The sequence below is a fragment of the Protopterus annectens genome, chromosome 16.part0 (assembly GCF_019279795.1).
Source record: "Protopterus annectens isolate FY-2018-M chromosome 16.part0, PAN1.0, whole genome shotgun sequence".
Classification (NCBI taxonomy): Eukaryota; Metazoa; Chordata; order Ceratodontiformes; family Protopteridae; genus Protopterus; species Protopterus annectens.
In genome coordinates, this window is record NC_056750.1 from 646,839,909 (window position 1) to 646,863,713 (window position 23,805).

The window sequence follows — 23,805 nt, forward strand, 5'->3', positions numbered from 1 at the left end:
TCCTTTGAACTTTGCCTAAAAAAAGGCACTATAGGGAAGGCAAGAGCTTTAGCCAGTAACCTTGAAATGGAGTACTTCTTTATTCCAATTCTGCAAACTGGCAGTGCAGATAAAAGTCACTGTTAATACTCTCTAACTTCTTCATTAAATGATTTACAGTCTGTGCTGTTCTTTAGTCCATTGAATTGTGAGTAGTTGGAACTGGTTGTAACTTGCTGAAATCTGCATTACTATGAAAATAACCTGAACTCTCTGCTAGCATACTGTAGACTGTTATCTGATACATCTATGTTTGGAATACTGTGTCTCAGGAATATATTTTTCAATGTATTACTCACACCTTTGCTTGTAGTAACAGTAAGCTTCACAGCTTCTAGCAACTTTGAACAATAGGAAATACAAATTACACAACATTTTATATACTGAAACAAATCTGTCCCAGTCTTATCCATGGTATAACCACAGTTAAAGAATGGATTGCTTCACTTGGATTATTATTGTAATAGGAAGTACACACAGCATGCTTTTAAAAATTAGGTTGTATTTGTACAGACATTCCTGGAAAATATAAAACATCATATTATCTTTCTCTTTCTTTATACATGACTGTGCCCAAGTGGGAGTGGTGCATTCCTCCCAGCATGTCATCTATAAACTATTTTTATTTTCATTTTTTTCTTTTGCTTTAAACCGTAAGTCTTGTGTGTAACTGTTGATTTTTAAGTGAAAACTAAAGCTGGAGTTCTTTCACCAAAGCAGTTTTCTGTTCTTGTTAACCTCTCATAGTATCTCCTTTAGGCATTTGCAGATCTCAGTGGCGGATTTAGGCCTGGGCGCAGGGGCACGCGCCTCCCCTTTTTTTAAAGCCATTATTCATTTGTGGCTTAAAAAAGGAAATGCACTGTTCTTCTATAGAAATCCGTTGTGCTGCCAAAACAGTATCTTTCCGTTTAATTTTCCCAGCACTTTTTTTATCGCTAGCGTCAAAGATGCATCGGGAGATACAACTGGAGGTTTCAACCAGGTGACCTTTTCTACAATCCTCAATAGTTCTCCAACTGCATCTCAGACTGTAGTTTTCTGAACTTGTGTTTGCTGATAGTTTCGAATAGAGTGGATTTCCCAGTTACTAGAAGCACTTCAAAGTCTTGGTAGTAGTGGTTAAGCCAAAAGTGCAGATTTGATTTGATCCTGAAGACCTTGTTCCAGGAATTCTCAAGTGAGAATAAAACATCAGTGAATCAGAGGTAATTTTTATTTTCCTTATTTCCTTAGGCAAGTCTTGAAGAAATCCCGCCAAAGTGGTACAATCGTGCATATCCCTCGTTTGGCGCTCTGCTGTACTTTTTCACTGAATCGGATTCTGCACCTGTCTTACATATTATATGTTATTTTATTTTATATGGAAAGAGTCTAATACGAAGTAAAAAAAGAGGAAGGAGAAGAAGTAAAGGTAAATGAAAGTTTGACCATTAGAAAATCAGTAAACGGGTTAAGACTTAGGGAAAACGACATAAAACAACTTAAGGGGTAAATATCACATCTTGAAGTAAAACTGAATGCAAACAATGCTATTAGAATTAAAGGAAGTGTAGTGAAATGTTCTCTTTTATTGGTATTTCTTTACTAATTTACTAATACTTAGCTTGGTGAAGTGGACTCGAGTGCTGAATTTTTGTTCATCTCCGTAGCTGACTGTTTAGTCACAAGTCACTGAAATATTCTTTTAACATTTTTATTGATTATAAACATAGGGGGATTATAACAGATTACTAAAAACTGAAGGAGAGGCATGCATAAACTACAATTTTCTGCATATTTGTTATCAGACTGTGGATGAGGTGTTCTCTTTTGTCTAGCGATCCAAACCAAGCCTCAGCCTTTATTTTGTTACATCAGCTGATTTGTGTTTCAAGCCGTAAAACAAGGCGACTATTCAAAGCAAGTCAGATAGTGTATTGCTGTTTATAATTGGTAGAACAGATTGAACACGTAAAGGGACATTAAAGTAGTATCCGTCAAGAAATACAATTTAAGACTAAGCAGTTACAAAATGTTACTGGTTATGGTGAAGTGTACTTTCATTTTTTTAAACATGATTTTTCGCTCCTCTGGCAGAATGCAAGTTCAATTTTGGTCAAGTTATGGATGCAACTAATTCAAAATGGTAGTTTAGCAGAGGTTTCTTTGATTATCTTTGAATTTTAAAGATTGTTTTTACTTTTAGATGCAGTTGCGTTGATGCAATTTTAGCTTAAAAAACACAAGCCAAAGATAAAGTAACTTTTTTGAACGTGTAATATCCCTGAATTGCTGTTGATTTGGCTGTACCCCTCAAGGCTCCTCCCTCCCTGCCTCCCACCCCTTGAGACCTTGTCAGGCCACCTTACTTATTGTATAAAGGCTGGTCTGGAGGTCGAGCGGCGCTGTCTGCAGGCGGGTGGTGCTGAAACTACAGATGCTCATTTAGCCATGTGGTCACTAGTGCTGGTTCGTCTCACCTATACAGATCCACCTCTGGGAGCTGCAGGTAATCTATCTGAAACACAAGGAGATAAGGGGATGGATAGGATCACGTATCACCTACTAGATGGCACGATATGTGTCAAAGAATCCAGAATGCACACCACCAGTGGACCCATCTGGTATCAAGTGACTAATGGGCTGGTGATTGTTAGTACTTCCCATGATAGTGAAGACCAAGTAGTGGGTTGCAATATCCAAGACAACCTGGGGGCAGTGAAAGCATTCACAGAAGTTTGTCGACTGGAACTGAGGTCTCTGGGGCATACTAGCCAGTCCAATACAGGAAACAGGCTCACTGCAAACTTCTCCAGAGTGGCCGAGGTCACAGCAGCGTGTCAGTCTTTTTTGCGAGCTGAACCATTTGCCAGAACAGGAGCACAAAATCAGCTGCACAGGTCCAAGAGTGGTTTCACCTACCCTGGAACTTTGTGGTAAGGAGCCGGCAACAATGCTGAGAGTTATGACCACCTAGGTAAGGACGGCATGCATTTGGAAATAGAGCATGTAATGTTTTGATAACAAAATGTGATAGTGTGGTTGAAATTACTTTCCAAGATGGTCTTTAACTATTAAAGATATATTTAACTTGCAACATATTTTGTAGCTACGGAAGGATATCTCCTAAATATGGGTTATGCACATGTTTTAGCATAAATGAACTAATATAATTATTGTCGCTCCTTATCATTATCTTATTCACCAGATAGTTATATACTCCAAGGTTTAGTAACAAAAAGTCATAACGTCTGATGCTGCAGTTTTGAATGTGAGGTCAGGACCGACCAAACAAGGTGAAGTAAAGTAGGGGGTGTATTGGAAATACTTCAAAATCGTCAACTGCAAGTACAACAGCACTGCAGTGTACAAATAAGTATCCTTGCATTATTGCTACTGAAGCTTTGTTTCTGTCCTCAGTTAACCTTGTGACCTTTGAACCTCCTCAGAACTGAGATGCAGCTCCCCATTCGTTTTTTTTTTTTTTTTTTGGGGGGGGGGTGGAGTTTTTTTTGGGGGGGGGTGGAGACATTTTAACACCTATTTCTCTTCAGGTGAATTTGTAGGGACAGACAAGTGTTGCCGAACCCATGATGCCTGCCCCAATGTTATTTATCCATTCAGCTACGCATATGGCTATAGAAACCTTCGATGGCATACCATCAGCCACTGTGATTGCGACAAGAGTGTGAGTTTTCTTGTCATTCATCAGTTTTACTGAAAACCTCAGCTTTGGCCGGCTAAGAACTTGCTGTATTCAACTGGACGTATAAGAGAATTTAAGTACCTTTATCTGCACTTTATTTAAAAAAAAATACAGTATTTAAATTGATTTTAACTGTGTTGCAGGAATATTAACTGAACTGGAAGTTAGTCAGTGTTTGCTGAATTTTGTTATTTGCTAGTAATTACAGGGGTGGGGGTAGCCACATTCTTTGATTTCTTGTCCTTGCCTATTTAAGTGGTACTGTGTGAAATATTTTCTGCTTAAAAACCTCAGCTTTGGCCGGCTAAGAACTTGCTGTATTCAACTGGACGTATAAGAGAATTTAAGTACCTTTATCTGCACTTTTTTAAAAAAAATACAGTATTTAAATTGATTTTAACTGTGTTGCAGGAATATTAACTGAACTGGAAGTTTTGACTCTGCTCTTCATCTTAGTGGCGTTGAAACTGCCCGCCCCTCTTGTAAATTTGTGTTTGGATACTCCTTCAGGGCCCATCTCATTTGCTCACTCAACTGAGTGCAGTGAGATCATATTCTGATTTCAGGTACTCCTACTGTGTACAAAGAGAGCATCTGGGAAACAGAAAAAAAAATTAAGCTTGTTTCCTGCCTTTCCTGTTAAGTGGTATAGACTATTTGTAGGCTTCTGAGCCCCCAAGCCCTTCTGTGTTGGAGGGAAGCCTTCTAGCTTAGTTTTTTTTTTCTTATAACTAGCCAGTTTTCTAGTTTCAGCACTCAAATCTGTTTATTTGATCTCAGCACTTGTTCAGAAAAAAAAATTAATCTGCTTTTACTGTGCTTGTGTTTCTACCTACTTTATTTTACTTTTGCATCATCTTAAAAGTACTCAATTGTATTTATTACTGCTTGGTGTAACTCATTCCAAGCCTTTTGGTTTAAACACTTAGGCTTCGGACCAGTTGTTTTGCATTGAGAGGGTTTGTGGTCTGCACTGTAGTGGCAGAATAGGTAGCTTACATTCTTCTAGGTTGGGAGCTGCTGATTGAGGGCTCAGTGTCTGTCATTCAAAAAGTGTATTAATTCTGGTTTAAGCACTTGGGCTTTCAGGCCAATTATTTTACATTAAGAGGGTTCGTGGTCTGCACTCTTGTGGGAGGAGAGGCTGGACTCTGCCCTTCTGAGCTGGGAATTTCTGGTTAAAGGCTTTTAGTGCATGCATATCTGAACTGCTTCTTACTGAAGTTGGTGCGCCTTGTTTGCTGTGGCATAGACTGGATTCAGGCCTGCTGGATCTAGCTTTGTTTGTGTAACTTGAGCACTAATCCAGGCATTCTCTAAAGTATTCAATTGTGTTTATTACTGCTTGGTAGTAACTTGATTAAAGTGTAGCTATCATTCTAAGTCTTTTGGATTAAGCACTTGGGATTCAGACCAGTTGTTTTACATTAGGAAGGTTTGTGGCATGCACTGTGGTGGCAGGACAGGTAGCTTTCATCCTTCTAAGTTGGGAACTGCTGACTGAGAGCCCAGTGTCTGTTATTCTTAAAGTGTATTAGTTCTGGTTTAAGCACTTGGGCTTCAGGCCAGTTATTTTACATTAAGAAGGTTCGTGGTCTGCACTCTTGTGGGAGAAGAGGCTGGACTCTGCCCTTCTGAGCTGGGAATTTCTGGTTAAAGGTTTATAGTGCCTGAATATTTGAACTGTATCTTACTGAAATTGGTACACCTTGTTTGCTGTAGCATAGACTAGATCCAGGCCTGCTGAATTTAGCTTTGTTTACATGCTTGTTGTTTGTTTGCTTGTTATTTCCCCTGGAACCTAATACGCAGCTTCTCAGCACTTCTGTGGATCACTAGTGATATCTGCAATGCTTACTGTACTTATTTCCTTGTTTCACTTGAAAGAAAGTTACTGTTTGTCATTTTTGCATTTAAGTTACCTGTAACACATTGCACTTAAGTTACCTGGCACTTGCTCACTAAAGCAATTATATAAGTCAGCACTAAAAATTAAAAGCACTACACCCTCACTCTCCACTGGCCCTTGTTTTCAATTATTAAGGAATTCCCAATATTATTCTAGCATGTCCAAAGGTCAGTTGTCAATCTCCTCTCCGGTCCAGCCGGTGAATCTGGGAATCTTGAGGCAATGTTACAACTGCCTCATGTACACAGACAGCCCTCTCCTCCTCCCAACAAATTCCAACACATGTGAGAGATGCAACCATAGAGCCAAACTGGAGGATAAACTCTCTCAACTCAGTATTGGCATAACCAGTCAGGAGGAGAAGGAAACCACACTTGCTACAATTCCAGTCTCACATAGACCTACCACGACAGCAAACCAAACACATAATCACACAAAAACATACTCGGAGGCTCTAAATAAAGATCTGCCTAAGCAGCAGAGACCTCCAAAGCAGACACCCAAGCAACCGCTACCCCAAGACAAAACACGTGCAACACATATCTCACAAAGCCATTGTGCCGAACAGTCACAGCCCTTAAGACTAAACAACACACCTGATACACTTGTAATAGGTGACTCTATCGTCAGGCACACTGATGTCCCACTCACCAGGCTGAACAAGGAGAGGGTCACGGTGAGAAGCCTGTCACGTGCTAGGATCCGCCACATAACACAAGCACTCAGGTCACTCCAAGGCAAGTACAAATATGACTCAGTCATTGTCCATGCTGGTGTGAATGACCTGAGACGTACCTCCCTGGACTACATGAAAAGAGACATAAAGGAGCTCTCTGAGCATGTAGCCCAGGCCGGTATGACCCTGACCTTGAGTAGCATCTTACCCTCACCAAGAATGATGCCACAATATGAAGACAAGATGATCAATTTCAACAATTGGCTTAAGTACTGGTGTCATTCAAAGGGGATCCAATGCCTGTCAGCTTGGGATGATATGCTCGACAAGCCACGATGCTTTGCTAGGGACGGCTTGCACCTGTCACCCCTGGGCTTTGAGATATTGGCAAAGGCTCTTGCTACCCCTATAGTGCCTTTTTAGGCAAGGCTCAAAAGACAAACCCACCTCCATAGGTATCACAAGGGATAAGAAACTAAGAGTAATGCTACTCAATGCCAGAAGTCTAAACCTCAAGATGCACGCACTCAAAACTCTCCTTAGCATGGAGAACATCGATATCTGTGCAGTAACAGAAACCTGGTTCAGGGCTCCCGAGAGCACCCCAGCACTACCAGGTTATACCTCATACCATGATTTTCGGCCCCAAAACTTGGACTGAACCACAAAAGGAGGGGGAGTATCGATATTCATCAAAGATACCCACACCTCCAGGTTGGTGGCAAAGCACAAAGCATCAGAGACTGTCCATGTGCAACTAACAGTGGGTAAAACTGCTTTCCAGTTTATAGCCTGCTACAGACCACCCTCCCAAACCCAGGAACCCCACTCGGCCATCCTGAGAACACTGGAAAATATGAAGGTCTCTCCAAACACCATTATATTGGGCGACTTCAACTACCCAAACATAGACTGGGAGCATTACTCTAGCTCCAACACCCTAGCCCAAAGGTTCCTAGAATTTATAAACTCAAATGCTATGGAACAACTTGTTACCACTCCCACAAGAGGGGAAAACATACTGGACCTGATAATCACCAACATGGGGACTCTATGCTCCAGACCAGAAGTGTATCCCTCACTGGGTAAGATCAGACCATAAACTAATCTCACTGAATATTCACATCCCGACCCCACACCCTGCCCAGAAAACCACAGTGAAAAACTTCTCTAAAGCAAATTTTACACTCCTCAAAACCAAAGTGGAATCCTTCAAAGCCCCCGGGCCTGAGGAAAATACGGCCCAGACTGCAGAATCCTTTATAAACGCATTCTATGAACACCTTCAGGAATGCATGGATCATGCGATCCCGAATAAAACCAAGACCCAATCCTCCAAAGGCAGATGCCCTGTCTGGTGGACCCCAGCCATAAACAAGCTATACAATAGAAGGAGGAGGCTACTAAATGATAGAGCAAAATCCCAAAAAGGGAAGGCATCACTGAGCAGTATTAGCAAAAAAACTACGGGCACTCATAAAATTGTCTAAGGCCAGCTTCGAGAGAAAAATTGCACAGGACACTAAGGATAATCACAAGGCTTTCTTTAGTTATGTTAGGAACCTGGGTGGTAATTCCCAGCTATGCTCAGAATTAGTCCAAAATGACAAAAAATACACTGAACCCACAGACATTGCCAACATCCTAGCTGACAGGTTCAGCAAACTCCCCCCCAAAAAGGGCAAATATCTATCCCAGCAGAGTGCTGCCCCTGACATCTCAGATGCTCAGGTAAGAGCCGCCTCTCCAAAGCAAAAACACAGCATCAATGGGACCAGATGGTGTCCCGGCTGCCCTACATGAACTCCAAGAAGAGCTAAACCCAAACATAAAACTACTGTTCAATCTCAGTCTTACTACAGGATATGTGCCCAAAGAGTGGCGTACAGCAACAGTGGTCCCTCTCCATAAAGGTGGTGCCTCAACGGATCCTGGAAACTATCACCCCATAAGCCTGACTAGCTTAGTCTGCAAAGCTATGGAAAGGATCATCATGGACCTCATAAATAAAGATATTGGGGACCTACAGACACTGGATCCTACCCAGTTTGGCTTTGTTAAGGGCAGATCCTGCCTCTTAAACCTGGTTGATTTCTTTGAAACAGTCACCAAGGCGATTGACGAGGAGAAGGTGGTCCACACAGCCTACCTGGACCTCGCAAAAGCCTTCGATACAATACCCCACTCGGGCATTATAGATAAGCTCACCAGATCACCAGTCACTAGATGGATTGCAAACTGGCTCAAGGACAGAACCCACATGGTTAGAATTGCTGGAGCCATGTCAGACTCCAAACCAGTTACAAGTGGTGTCCCACAAGGCTCAGGCCTGGGACCTCTCTTGTTCAGTATATATTTCTCGGAGGTACAGGCCAACATGGAAGGACTGTGGCTGACCAAGTTCACAGATGACTGCAAACTGGGCGCCATAATTGACTCTCCAGCTGACACAAGCATCCTCCAAAAGGGTCTCATAGAAACAGACAACTGGTGCCAGAGCCATGGCCTCAAGCTAAATGCCAAAAAGTGTATAGTCATCCCCTTTGGCAAAAACAAAGTGCCCACAAATTACCACATAGGTGGTAATCCATTAAGTACAGAAGAAGTAATTAGGGACCTGGGGACCCAAGTTGATAGCAATCTCTCATTTGACAACCACGTGGCCAAAGTGGTTAGAAAAACATTTTATATAGCCCACCTAATCATGAAGGGATTCACATCAAGATCAGGGGAGGTCATCGTGCCTCTTTACTCATCCCTCATCAGGCCCATAATTGAGTACAATGCCCTTTGGGATGTACCTTACCAGACACCTGCAGCAACTGGAAAGACCCCAAAAGTACCTCACCAAGAGGATCAAAGGGCTCAAACAGATGCCATATGCTGCCCGGTTAAAGAAACTCCAGCTCTACTCAGTGGCATACCGCCTGTTCAGAGGCGATTTGTGCCTGACGTATAAAGCCATGTCCAACCTGGAATTAATGGACATGCTGCACCTCAGAAAATCCAAATCCCATCGAGCTACGCACTCAAGAGACTTGAACCTCAGCACTGAAATAAATAGGACATGCTGGAGGGACAGATTCATAACCCAGAGGCTCCCTTCACTCTGGAATAAAATCCCAGTCCAGGTTAGGCAGAGTCCCTCATTGACTCGCTTCAAGAGGAATCTTGATGAGTGAATGGGAGATCGTAGGTTTACCCCGGGTATCACTTCTGTGTCACTGTTAGACAGAGGCACAGTATACTAACCTCGAAAAAGGGCATAGCAAAATAAATTTAAAATGGGTGGCAAAGCCAAACACATTCTGGCTAGGCTTATAAATGCCCTAGGGCAGATAGCCTAGTATGAACCTATGAACCTATGAACAATACATTATCTGCGGACTTGCACAGATTGGCATAATTAGCATACAAGGAAAGGTGTAAATGCTGCTATATATATATATATATATATATATATATATATATATATATATATATATATATATACATATTAATCTTCCAATTACATTATTGCATTAGCAAATATACCTGTAACTGATAATTTATATTACCATAACATGATTGTTTATCATTAAAGACGTCACTGTGGTTGTTTACGTACTTCTTAACCTTCCAGGTTTTCTCGGTGTCCAGATTTTTGCTTCATATTTTTGGTCTGCTATTCATAAAATTTGTGTTTTTTTTCTGGCAAGTGACTTAGGACTTAAGTCATTAAATAATGACACATTTTAGTCTGTGAAAGATTTGTGAAAATCATTACAGTTGAGTGGTATGGCTCATACATTAACAAATTTACGTTAGTTGAATGAACTTCTTTATATTGTTGCATAGGAGGGGCTGACATAATTCTCTATTTTTGTTAAAAAAACAGTCATTTATTTGTTACAAGAGATTATGTAAGTTAATGCATTTTACATATATCCATAGCTGATCCAGTATTATACAATTCCTCTCCTAAAACGTGCATGCTGATTGGCCAGCCCAACCAGCATGCCCGTTGTAAATCCGTGAATATACTAACGGAAAAAGGTCCGGTCGCCCGGACTTTTTCCGCTATGTTAAAAGAGTTTAACATAGCGTTTTTAAACACTGTCTCGCTATGTTAAACTCCTTTAACATAGCGACACAGTGTGTAAAAAGCAACGGAGATCGCATTAAATGGGTTTAACATAGCGAGACAGCTTTAAAATAAGCAATGGAGATATCCGTTGCTTATTTTAAAGCTGTCTCGCTATGTTAAACCCATTTAACATAGCGAGACAGTTTTTTAAAAAAAAAGGAATGGAGATCGCAAGATCTCCGTTGCTTTTTACTGTTTCGTTATGTTAAATGGGTTTAACATAGCGAGACAGCTTTACAATAAGCAACAGAGATCTCCGTTACTTATTTTAAAGCTGTCTCGCTATGTTAAACCCATTTAACATAGTGAAACAGTAAAAAAAAGCAACGGAGATCTTGCTTTCTCCGTTGCTTTTGCCCACAGCTCTGATGTACTGCGCAGGCGCGCAGTACATCAGAACTGCCGCAGAATACCAGACAGCTGTGGAAGGGCAGTAAAGAGGCATTATACAATGCCATTATTTAAGAAAAGTAATTATTTATTTTCTTAAATAATGTCATTATAATAGCAATAACCACTTCTGGGTGTGGGTAATGCTGGATTTACCCACGGTTGGCTTTGTTTGGTCCTCGGGCCGCCTCGACTGAACCACACCAACCGTGGGTAAATCCAGCATTACCCACACCCAGGCGTGGGTTATTGCTATAATAGTAACTAAAATAGTTAGGATGCTTGTGTTCTGATTAGTCAGTGCTCAGCTGCTTTTCTTGAACTCCTTTTACTGTACTTTTTTACTCCATCTAAAAGTAATCCACATGCGTTACATCTGCTTACGGGTACTGCTTTGACATTTTTTTCTTCTTGGTCCCATCTTCCACATATGCAGACTTTTCATCCCCTAACCTAAACAGCTACTGGAAACACATATTTAATTTCAGAGCTTTCTGCTGAAGTATACAATGATTGATAGAGCACCACAGAGGTTTGAGGCTCTGATGTCCTTCAAGGATGCATCTGCAGTCATAACATATGGGTTGTCCTGCCTCAGGCAGCCCTTCGGTCGGCCGGATTCCAAAGTCTGGGTCTGGCCTCGGCTGATGTCGCACTTCACCCGATGTCATAGCTCCTGGGGTATAAAGGCATCAGCCGACGCCATTTTCCCCAGTCTTTCTTGCCGCGCGGTGCCCGAAGCAGAAGCTGTTCGCAAGTGCCGGTCGGTCAGATCCAGAGATTTCAGCTACCGAAGACTTCTAAAAAAGCTAAGTACCCCGTTGGGGACTCTTTCTTGCCTCAGCCAATGTCAGACAAAGTAAATAATTGTTTAACTTGTGGGAAACAAATACCTCATAAGGATTTCCACTCTTACTGCCTTCCTTGCTTAGGCCCAGACCACGATGTATCAGCTTGTTTAGCCTGTGCTTCCTTCAACCGACGGACACGTAGACATCGGTCGGAGTTTGCAGAAGAGTTTTTTGGTCCCGCTTTTGCATATAAAATGCCGTCGGAGACTCCGACTACACATTTAGCCAAAAAATGCAAGGATAAGGACCGACACTCGCGGCCTGCGGTTTCGGCTGAAACCACGGTTAGGCCTACCGCGAGTGTCTCGGTTTCGGCTGAAACCAAGTCCTCGGTTCTTCCTTTGGCTGCAAGCATGCCTCCGACAACCGAGGCCACAGAGGCCCCGGCTGAGTCGGCTACAGAAATTCCTACCGAAGAAGCAGGCACACAAGAATTGTCCGACACCATTCCGTTGGACATCTCTACTCCTGCACGTGGGGCAGCTAGACCCCCCTGCTTCTATGTCTATTAAGGCCTTCTCCAGGGCTAAAGCAGCTAAACTTTCCAAGGCCTTACCTACAAAAGCTCCCCCCTCACAGACCTTCCTCAAGTTCTCAGATTCTCAGCCTTGCTGAGGACCTTATTTCTCTGATCAGGGGATCCCAACCTCACCCAGACAGGGCCTCACAACCCCTCCTGAAAAAGGCCTAGGACTGAACCCCCTGAACCTCTCTCCTCTGACTATTCCTCGGATGGATCAGATTTATCAGACCATCAGGAAGGACCATACTCACCTTATGAGGATTCGGATGCAGAAGACTCCATTCCTTCTGCCTCCCCCCCAGAAGAATTTTCATTTGGGGAAACTCTACACTCAATGAGGGAACACTTCCAATGGCAGGGTCAGGATTTTTCTGATTCTAGGAAAAGGCTAAGGACTTTTTTATACTTGCCACAGCATAGGCCTTTAGCCATACCACCTGTACTATCAGTTGTCGATGATGCATACAATGATGCCAGTTCTGCCCCTGATTCTCTTCCCCCGGCCCCTGCCAAGCCTGACAGATATTACAGGGTCCCGGATTCTCACTTCCACTTGTATAAGGCCCTTGCTGCAGACCCAGAAACCATTTCTCAGGGCCCTAAGGGTGTTGCAGCTGCCTCTGCCAAAAAACCCCTACCCTCTGAAAGAGAATCAAGAGCATTAGAGAGATGGGGTAAAACGGTTTATACATCTGCTACTCTTTCTGCCAGGGCTTTAAACTGTCAATTTCACATGATACAGTACCAGGAATTTTTGTTAGATCAGCTGAATAAAAAGCTTTCCTCTCCTGAACCTTTAGACCGTAAGTCCCTTCAGGATTTGGTACACAACTCTCAGCAGGTCAGTAATCATTTCTTAAAATGTGGCTATGATGCACTGGAGGCTTCATTTAGATTGGCTATGACTGGAGCAGTGATTCGAAGGCATGCCTGGCTAAAAGAGCAATCCTTGCCAGACCATGTTAAGTCTAAACTCCTAGATGCTCCTATGGAGAAACAAAGTTTATTTGGCTCCCCAGCACAGGAGGTTCTAAAGAAAGTGGAAGAAAAAGCAAAATCTGTGCAAACAGTCAAGGATTTTCTGCAGGTTCAACCTCCGAGGTTCAGCAGAAATTGGCCTTCAAAGAATTGGTCCTTTCCAGACACCTCCAGAACACAGAGAGGCAGAAATAGACGCCCAAGAGGCAGAGGTCAATCAAGGGGTGCCTACAGGGACCGTCAGTGGCAACCTGCCAACCAGAGGAGTACCACCACAGCTGCGACTACAACCACTTCCACAGGACAGACACAATGATTTGGCTCTGATTCCGCCTACCAGGGAACAACTGGAAGCACCCTTGGGTGGAAAGCTAGCTTTATTTTCAAAAAACTGGCATTGCATTACAGGAGACAAATGGACTTTGCAAACAATAGACAAAGGCTACAGGTTTCACTTCCACACTTTACCAAAAAAGAGAGGAATGCCAAACCTTCCACCAAGCCAGAAGTCAGAGGCTCTAAAACAAATCATCAACTTACTAAGGATGAGAGCAATAGAAAAGGTACCATCTATGGAACAAGGCCAAGGATTTTACTCCAGACTATTCCTTGTACCAAGAAAAGAAACTCAATGGAGGCCTATTCTCGACTTGTCTGCACTGAACACATATCTCATTGTACCAAAATTCAAGATGCTGACCCTACAGCAACTTCTTCCCATGTTGGGCAAGGTGTCTTGGCTGGTGACTCTAGATCTCAAGGAGGCATACCTGCACTTCCCTATACGACCAGATTGCAGAAGACACCTCAGATTTCTTGCAGGATCAGAGCATTATCAATTCTCAGCATTGCCCTTTGGCTTATCTACTGCGCCCAGAGTATTCACGAAATGCCTGGCATCAGTAATTGCACTTTGCAGGCTTCAGGGAATTCAAATCTACCCATACCTGGACGACTGCCTAATACAAGCGGACAACAAGACAAAAATAATAAAGGATTTGGCCTATGTCATACAACTGCTGCAAGCCTTGGGATACACAGTCAACATACAGAAGTCAAGACTAGTGCCATCCTAAAGGATAACGTTTTTGGGTGCAGAACTGGACACAATAACTCAGATGGCTTTTCTCACAGAAGAAAAACAAAAGCAACTACCAGTCTACTTCATGGCATTGACAAGACAAACTCAGCTTACTGCAAAGAAAGTCCTGCAGGCCCTGGGTTACATGGCATCCTGCATAATCTTGATCCCACATGCCAGGCTGCATATGAGAAAATTATAATGCTACCTAAGGAATGTATGGTCTCAACACAGGCACAGTCTAGAAACCATGATACCAATCATTCCATGCCTGAAAAAAGAATTCCTGTGGTGGGCTCAGGCCTGCCAGACCAACAGAGGGTTGCCTTTCCACAAACCACAACCAAGGCAGACCATCACCACGGATGTCTCAGACCTAGGCTGGGGGGCACACATGGAAGACAAGTGTATCCAAGGCCTATGGTCCCAAGACCAGCTGAATCTACACATAAATCTAAAGGAGATGCTGGCAGTGAAGCATGCAATCAAGGCATTCAAATCATTCCTCCAGCAAGGACACCTGCTGATAAGGACGGACAATACCACAGTCATGTGGTACATCAACAAACAGGGAGGCACGCATTCCTACCCTCTATGCCGGATGGCAATGGACCTGTGGAACCTAGGCCTGAATCTCAACATTCAACTGCAGGCCAGATTCGTACCAGGAAAAGAGAATTCACTAGCAGACAGATTAAGCAGAACTACCACGGATTATCACGAATGGATGCTGCATCCAGACATCTTCAAAAACATAACAAAGAAATGGGGGATGCCAGAGATAGACCTGTTCGCCTCCTCACTCAACCACCAACTGAAGAAATTCTGCTCAAGAGAATACCACCCACAAGCCTGGAGGGTGGACTCCCTTTCTTTCAGCTGGAAGGCCCTGACAGTTTATGCCTTTCCACCTCTCCCATTGATGTACAAAGTTCTACTGAAGATCAGGGAGGAACAGCCAAAGGTAATTCTGATAGCTCCAGACTGGCCAAGGCAGCATTGGTACCAGCTACTGAGAAGCATGTCGCGGACGAACTCATGGCCTCTACCTCTATGGCCTTTACTTATAACGCAGAACAACTACAAGACCCTGCATCCAAACTTGAAAACGCTGCAGCTAACTGCCTGGAAAATTGCATAAAACAAAACCAACCTATTTCATCTCAGAGGGTCAAGGACATTATCCTGGAGGCTCGCAGACCCTCCACAAGGAAAACATACTCAGCCAAATGGAAGAGATTCCTCATTTGGAGTGCATCAAAGGGAACAAATGTCACACTGGCAAACCTAGCACACATCCTAGAATACTTAGCAGAACTATTCCACAATGGCCTGTCCTATTCTTCCATTAAGATTCATGCTTCAGCAATTTCAGCAGAGTACAACATGGATCCTCCTATCTTCTCTCATCCTCTCCTCAGACAATTTCTAAGAGGGATCAAAAATGTAAAACCTCAAAGGAAACCACCTCTGCCTGCATGGGATCTCAATTTTGTGCTGGAAAAATTAACACTTCCCCCTTTTGAACCAGCAGCATCAGCAGACTTACAGTTCTTATCTTGGAAAACTGCCTTCCTTCTAGCAATCACTTCAGCAAGAAGGGTATCCGAGTTACAGGCATTAATGGCAGTGCAGCCTTTCCTTATCTTTCACTAGGATAGAGTGTCTCTGAGAACCAATCCTACTTTCATGCCAAAGGTGGTATCCAGGGTGTCCTTGAACCAAGCTATTCATTTACCTACGTTCTTCCCTAACCCACAGAACAGGGGGAAAAACTACTACACACCTTGGATGTATATAGACAACTGCGCTACTATTTGGACAGAACTAAGACCAGCAGAAAAACTGACCAGCTTCTGGTAGCATATGCAACAGGAATGCAAGGAAAAGCAATTTCCAAACAGACAATTTCAAAATGGATAGGAAATTGCATTCGATTCTGCTACTCTTTTCATGGAAAGACAACTCCTGAAAATATCAGGCCTCACTCCACAAGAGCTACAGCCACCACTACAGCTTTCCTACGAGGAGTGGCTACCAAAGACATTTTAGAAGCTGCTACTTGGAGCTCCGTGCATACATTTGCCAAGCATTACAATCTTCCTTTATACTCCAGATCCCGAGCAGGCTTTGCAACTGCAGTTTTACAAGGGATCTTAACTACACCATCATTATCTTAGTGCCTCCTCCCCCAGTTTGGCTATGGTATTCTACCCATATGTTATGACTGCAGATGCATCCTTGAAGGACATAGTACAGTTTTGTACCTACCATAAATGTAGATGTCCGATAGGTATGCATCTGCAGTCAGGATTACCCACCCTCCTTCCCCTCTGTGGTATTCCTAGGGTACTTACCCCTCTCTTAGCTAGCTGGGGGAATCTATTATGGTGTATTTGTTTGTATGTATATATGTATATATACTTTTTGCTTTCTACTTTTATCCAAATTTAGCCTTCCTAGAAGGCACCTGGCATCTGGGGCAAGAAACACTGAGGAAAATGGCGTTGGCTGATGCCTTTATACCCCAGGAGCTATGACGTCGGGTGAAGTGCGACATCAGCTGAGGCCAGACCCAGACTTTGGAATCCGGCCGACCGAAGGGCTGCCTGAGGCAGGACAACCCATATGTTATGACTGCAGATGCATACCTATCGGACATCTACATTTATGGTAGGTACAAAACTGTACTTTATTCTTTGCCAATATTGAGGTAGGTGGGACCAAATAGAAAGCTCAAACTTTGGAATTGTATTACATGGCTACAGAGTTGACAGTACAGTGTGTAACTGTGGTTTGTTAGCAGGTATTTTTTTAATCTCTGTCAGGAAACCAGATTTTACACAGAGTTTGTACTCTTTGTCATAACAGCGAGCAGGTTTGCAAATGTTAATTTCGTCAGTAAGAATTCACGGCAGAAATTGTCACTTGCATTTACTATGAAAAAAGAAAAGCACATAAAGACAGCTTGCCTGTGACAATCTGAACAATTAAAGCATGTCACTCAACAGAAATCATTCATCATTTCTACAATAAAACACATAAAGAATGAATGAACTGTGCTCTTATTTATGCTTCCTCTGCCTTTACTGGCATTTATATAGACAGAGCAACAACTACTTCTAATGATCTGCACAATCACCAGCTGTATTTGTGTATACAAAAACAGGTAGGACATGAGCAACAAAATTTTATTATTTAGATGTTTTTATCAGGCTGTAAAATAACTGTAATTGGTCAATTATGGATGAACTGTCCCGATTTACTGTGATTCCCCGAGTAAACATTGCATTTTCTTACTGCAGTGCTTTTATTCTAATTAAGCATAAATCTATGAGTGAACTTACTTTTTAACCTGAATTTGCACACACATGCTAAGGCAGCCCCTGTTCCTTCCCCTTCTGATTGCTACCCTGCTTCTCAGTTCACTTGGAATGACCCATGTAGTCTGTGGGAATATAGGGATGTTTTGAAATTAAACTGCCTTCAGACATAAGCCAAAGTATATTAACATTATGCTGTCGCCCTTACATTTGTTTTTTACATGGTATAGCCCAACATAGTGGCTGCAGTTTTGAGAGAAATACTAAAAGCAGTAAAGCTGGGATAAGTTCAATTTAAGTTTATAGATTTTTGAAGATTGTCATCTTTACCAGTATGCGCTTTAAAAACCTAAAAGTTTCAGAGGGAGCCTTCCACCATGGTTAACTTATTTCCTGACCTTCTTATTCTTCACTGAACCTAAAGACTCAGAAGAAAAGGTAATGATTTCAAAATGTGTATATACTTTCATAAAAAATGGGAAATCAAAGAATTTTAACCTCTCAGTTTAGTACCAGGTGCAAGGCAGACTTTTATTTAGAGTAAGCTATGGCCACTGTTACACATAGTTTAATTAGAAAGTTTGAAAAAACTGAACTGAGTAGTAAATTGTTAAATGTTTATGGTGGCTTGAAAAGTGTTGAGCACAACATCTTTTCCTTGTTATAACTCATTGAGGTTTAGTGGTTTAATAAATAACGTGTAGGGTTGCTCCCATAGGAAACTATTATTCATTATAACTTTTAACATTTGTTTCAGAGGTGGCTGACATTTAATATCTAAATTCTGTTTTCTTTATTGTTTAAGTACTACAAGTAAATCTATCTTGTCATAATTTTGCATTTCCACATCTGTTTTGGTGGATTGAGGTTTGTTTAATAACAAGACAGAAGCATCATAATCTATTATAGAAAATGTATAAATATATGCATTCCTCCCTCTCTCATTCTCTTCAAACGTGTGTCTGTCTGTGTGTATGCATGTATGTATGTAGAATGAGTAATTTATATAGTATACAAAAGGGAGGTGTTGTGTGAGTCTGTTAACAAGTCAACATTCTTCTAATAGTAATGAACTTTGTTAGTGTCGTTGGGGTGAGTTGTTGATGGTGGCTTAATTTCAGAAAGTTTAAGGTGATTTTGAGTCAGACTCTGATGTTAAACGTTTTATACTTTTTATTCTTCAAAAAATGGGTGCTGATGTAAAACTGAAGGAGTTGGGTCTAGGAATGTGGTGTGGTACTAACACAGTACAGCTGCTGCACTAGCAGAGTTCCTGCAGGTGGGTGAGGCTGATGCTACTGTGCTGCACATGAAGTGACAGTCACATGTGAGAGGAGAAGGTGAGGTAGCTGGATTGGACAGTGTGTTTTTGTCTTCCGAGGAGAAGAGGACAAGACTCATGTAGCCCTCCCAGTTTCAAGGTCAGGTGAAAGGTGTTAGGGTTCAGAAGAAGGTCTGTGTTACTCTTGATCTTTTGTGTGTGTGTGTGTGTGTGTGTGTGTGTGTGTGTGTGTGTGTGTGTGTGTGTGAGGGATGTACTACTGACATTTGTGATGTGAAACACATTATGAAGCATGCAGATAGAAACTCTGAACAAGGGAACACATTCCATTTAATGTTGTATTACAGTTCTGCAATTACCTAAAATGCTTTTTCATGTTGAATTGAATCCACAGTGTGTGTGTATATGTCTGTCTGTGTCGTTTGTTTTCTGGTTGCAAGTTGCAGTGAATCTGAGCATAGTGGCATCACCCCGCTGGGTAGTTTTGACATGTTCCCTAGGTGGTTCACATATCTTTATTGAATGGTGCTGTACTGTACTACTGTATTTGTGTGCTAAATGTTTAATGATAAAGCAAAATTAGTTGTAATTACTTTATTGTGACCACATGTATGTAACAGTATTTTAGCAAAATATGGAAAAATAGAAGGGTTACCTATGCCTGATGGTGTGTGTTACTTAAAGTCACAGTTTCCCCTGGCTTTATTTATTTATTTATTTATTTTTGCACTATCTTAATCTCTGGTTCCATTTTGTGCCAGTTCCACTGGATCAGTGGGATAAAGTTCCAAGTACATCCCAGCTGACTCCCGTTCAGTTAGTGGCTTAAGGCTCCTGCTGGCTTCTCTATAGAAGTGAGGTTCTGATGGGACATGCTAGAGACAAGACCATCACTGTGTTGCCAGTGGGAAATACTGGAGATCGCAGCAGTTCATTGCCAAGCTAAGTTTCTGTTTTAGTCACAGATAAGGGTTGCATTATTGTAGAGTATTGCAGAAGAAATCTGTATCATGATGACGCCTTCACAAATAGTTGACACTCAAATCATTGATCAGAAAGCGTTGAACATCTGCACCCCCCCCCCCCTTTGCAGATTCCTGGATCTGGATCTGTTTCAGTACATTTCTGAAACTGTTATCTTTTTTCTGTCATAAGTAATTGTGATATCACCCAAATGACTTCCAGTTCATCACTAGATAGGGTTTTTTTGCAGCTGTAACAAGCATGAATGACTCAGCGTATCTGTCATAAGCATCTCCTTTCCACATTCTAAACTCACAGTCCAGTCCAGTAATATTTCTGCAAACACAACATCCTTGTCAATAGGGGCAGTAATGTCTGCAATAACCTCTGAAATGTACACTGTTCTGACCTACAATCAATTTCTGCTAGATTTTCTTTAGCACAAGTATATTCGTGAAGCTTTTGACAACCATATAGTATGCATAGCAGTTTTTTTTTATCTAAACATATATTTTCTGACACTCAGTAAATGCTGCCAACCTCAAGGTAACTAATTCATCTTTCTGCAATATTACAGCACCATTTCCATTCTGACTTGGATTCAATTGAATGTGACTGGATTAAATATTAATAGTACATCATTCAGAATGCTTCTATCACTAATGCATGAGCAATTCATTGTTTGTTTTTATTTTTTTTTTTCATTTACACTTTGTTAACCAGGTTAGTCCCAGTAGGTCAATGACCTTTTTTCAGGGAAGACCCAAGGTGTTATTTATACTGACTAGTGAAGTATAGGCCAGGTCTGAGTGGAATTTCATGTTCTCTTTTCAATAATTACATTGAGATCTTTTACATCCATCTGAGGCATCACCAAATTGGGCATGTGGGGTCTCAGTTTAACATCTCATTTGAAAAATGGCACACTCAGGAGTGCATTAACCCCTAACATTGCACAGTAGTGTCAGTACTAGAAAAATTAATCCAACTACCTGGGGTGGGAATAGAACCCATACCATTCTGAACTTCCAGCACCAGAAGCAAATGTACCACGTGTTGATCTACTGAGACTGCAAATTTAGAAATCCTTTCCTGTATTTCACTAAAGTGCCACACCATAACCTGTTCTTGATTTCCTTAAATGCAGGCTTATTTCTAGCAGTTTCAGAATAAACTTTGAAAGATACTGTGTCACACCAAGAAATCACATAAGTGCTTGCATGTCCTCTGTCTGAAACATTTGAATTGCAGCTCTTTCTAATTTTTTTAGCGTTAAACTATTTGAAGTCAAACATGATTCATGTATTTTGTTTCAGCACCTCTGATTCTACAGTGACTAACAATGAAAATTCTCTGGTTACATGGAAGACCTATGCAGAATGTCTATATGACTTGTCGCTATAGTCCATAAATAGATTTCTGAATGGCAATTTCAGACTTGTTTTCAAAACACTTCATGTCCCGTTTCATTTTGAAAGTCTGTGTCTCAAGCATGTAATGTGGAGCTAACATTAGATCAGGCCATTCCTTCATGCAAATGAATATTATTAGTATAACGAAACAAGATACATTATACAACAACGTTCTGCTACCTGTCTCATGCCATCAAGCAAATGTAATGTCCTCTTATTTTGGAATCTAGACATAACACAATCAGTCAGATTGGCAGTAAGTTAAATCAGTTAGACTGATTTTAAGTATATGAAACAGGAAGTAAAATACAGCAGGGTAGTGAAAGACACATTTCACATCCCTGCAATAATAGCAATGACCAGCAGATGACAGAGTTGGCTAACAAATGAGCATCATTAGCTTCTAGTCAGCTAAACTTTTTAAAGAATTCCTTCCATACAGTAAAACCAGTGTGGTTATGTACAGAATCCATTACTGTGCATGGCATACCTTTTAACCTTTTAACTTCAAAGTGCAAGAAATCTGGGCAAAGCCAAAAATAATGGGGACCCAAAGGCCCAAAATCAGGGATAGATTTTTATTATTGCAATTAAAGAAAGTTGCTAAAATAACAGGTTTTGCATTAGTATGCATTTTATGAACAAAGTCCAAACCTTAAGCATCTGTCAGTATTTAGTGACTTTAGTCCTCAATGATTTGCCAAAAAAAAAAAAAAAAAATTTTTGAGGAACAAACCAAAAATATGAGGCAAAAAATCTGGACATTCTGTGAAAATCCGAAATGTTAATAGGCAGTGCTCTGGTGCTTAGAATGTGGTAATTTCATGAAATAAATCTGTAAGAAATGAGAAATATGTATACAGCATATATGGAGGTGCAGTAGGAAAGAAGAATCAGTAGTTACAAATAAGAGGAAAAAGGAGAAACAACCTAATCTCTGTGATAACCACTATTCCTTTCACATAAACAAGGTCTATATGCCCAAATGAGTACTGCCCTTGGGTTGGATATCGGAGTGCTTTAGTACTGCCCTTGGGTTGGATATCAGAGTGCTTTCTTTTTATGAACTCATTTGCAGCCTTGTTTTAGTTTGACGGACCAGTGGTTATTACAGGGGCTTGGTGTTTTAACCAGCTTTACCTACTTAGTTACAGCAGTTTATTCTTGTACCTACTTTCTTTTTTATATATTAAATAAATAATTCTAATCTGCATTATATTTCTTTGTTAGAATTGTCAGTTTAGGTGCATTGTATACAGGCTGCACACCACACTCATGATGCAGATGTAGAGAAGAAATCTTAATTAAAAATACATTTCAACTTGCATTCCTCCAAAAGGAACCCACTTCTATTTATTTGATAGCTGTCATTGACCTCTGCTGGTGTTTTTTGTTATTGCAGCTCCAAAGCATCATTTCCTGCTTTCCACAAAGTATTTATTTATTTAACATTAGTTAACCGGGAAAGTCCAAATTGGAACAAAGCCAATTTTCATCGGAGACCCAGGGAGAAAGGTTGCAGATGCATGTCTTTGTAACGTGGGAGGAAACCGGAGCATCCGGAGAAAACCCACATGAATGCAGAGAGGACATGCAGACTCCACACAGAAGGCACCCCAACTGAGAATTTAACCGGAGAACCTCTTGCTGTGAGGCGACAACACTACCACTGCACTGTCCATACCTTTTTCTTGCCATAATGACAGGATCATGTGGTGTGTCCAAAATAAGACACTATTACATTTTATTTGTCTGATGGCATAAGATAAGTAGCTTATACACCTATAGGCTGAATTACCAATCTTGTGTTTATATGCTTTCAAGAATCAACTAGTGGGCTACATTTCTTGATCTTTGTGGAAAGTCTGTTCCTCAGTGTGGGCAGCAGTCGCCCAATGTTTGTATCTCTTTTTTTTATGTTACTAATTCATTTTTATCATGAAAAAGAGCACTTGAACCACACTAAACTGGATCATGCATTGCTTTGAAAACAGCTTTCAAAATGTCATGGGGAATAATGACAATGTTTTCTACACTTTTAGTATAGTCTGTTTACTAACCTGATAATATTCCTTGTTAAGGACATTTTTTTGTATGTTTTGCATTACAACTACAAAAGACAGCATTATGTTTAGGGACAGATCAAAGTAAAGAAACGCATAGGATAAGTAACTATTCTGTTTCTGTCAGACATGAGTATCATCTAAGCAGCAATAAGTCTTTCTGACTATAGAGCAACTAATATTCCTTACTCTAAAGTACGTGCATAAATATGTATATCTGTTTGTGTGTGTGTGTGTGTGTGTGTGTGTGTGTGTCTATATATATATATATATATATATATATATATGTGTGTGTGTGTGTGTATAAATTCATGTTTATCACTCAAATCCACACACACATACTTCTCAACCTCTTAAAGCAAGTAATCTGGACAAAGCCATAAATAATGGGGGGACAAAGATACAAAAATAGGGACAATTTTTAAATATTCCTCTTAGAAACTTAGAGAGTTGTTTGAACAACAGGTTTTCCATTAGCATGAATTTTCTGCAGAGTATGAA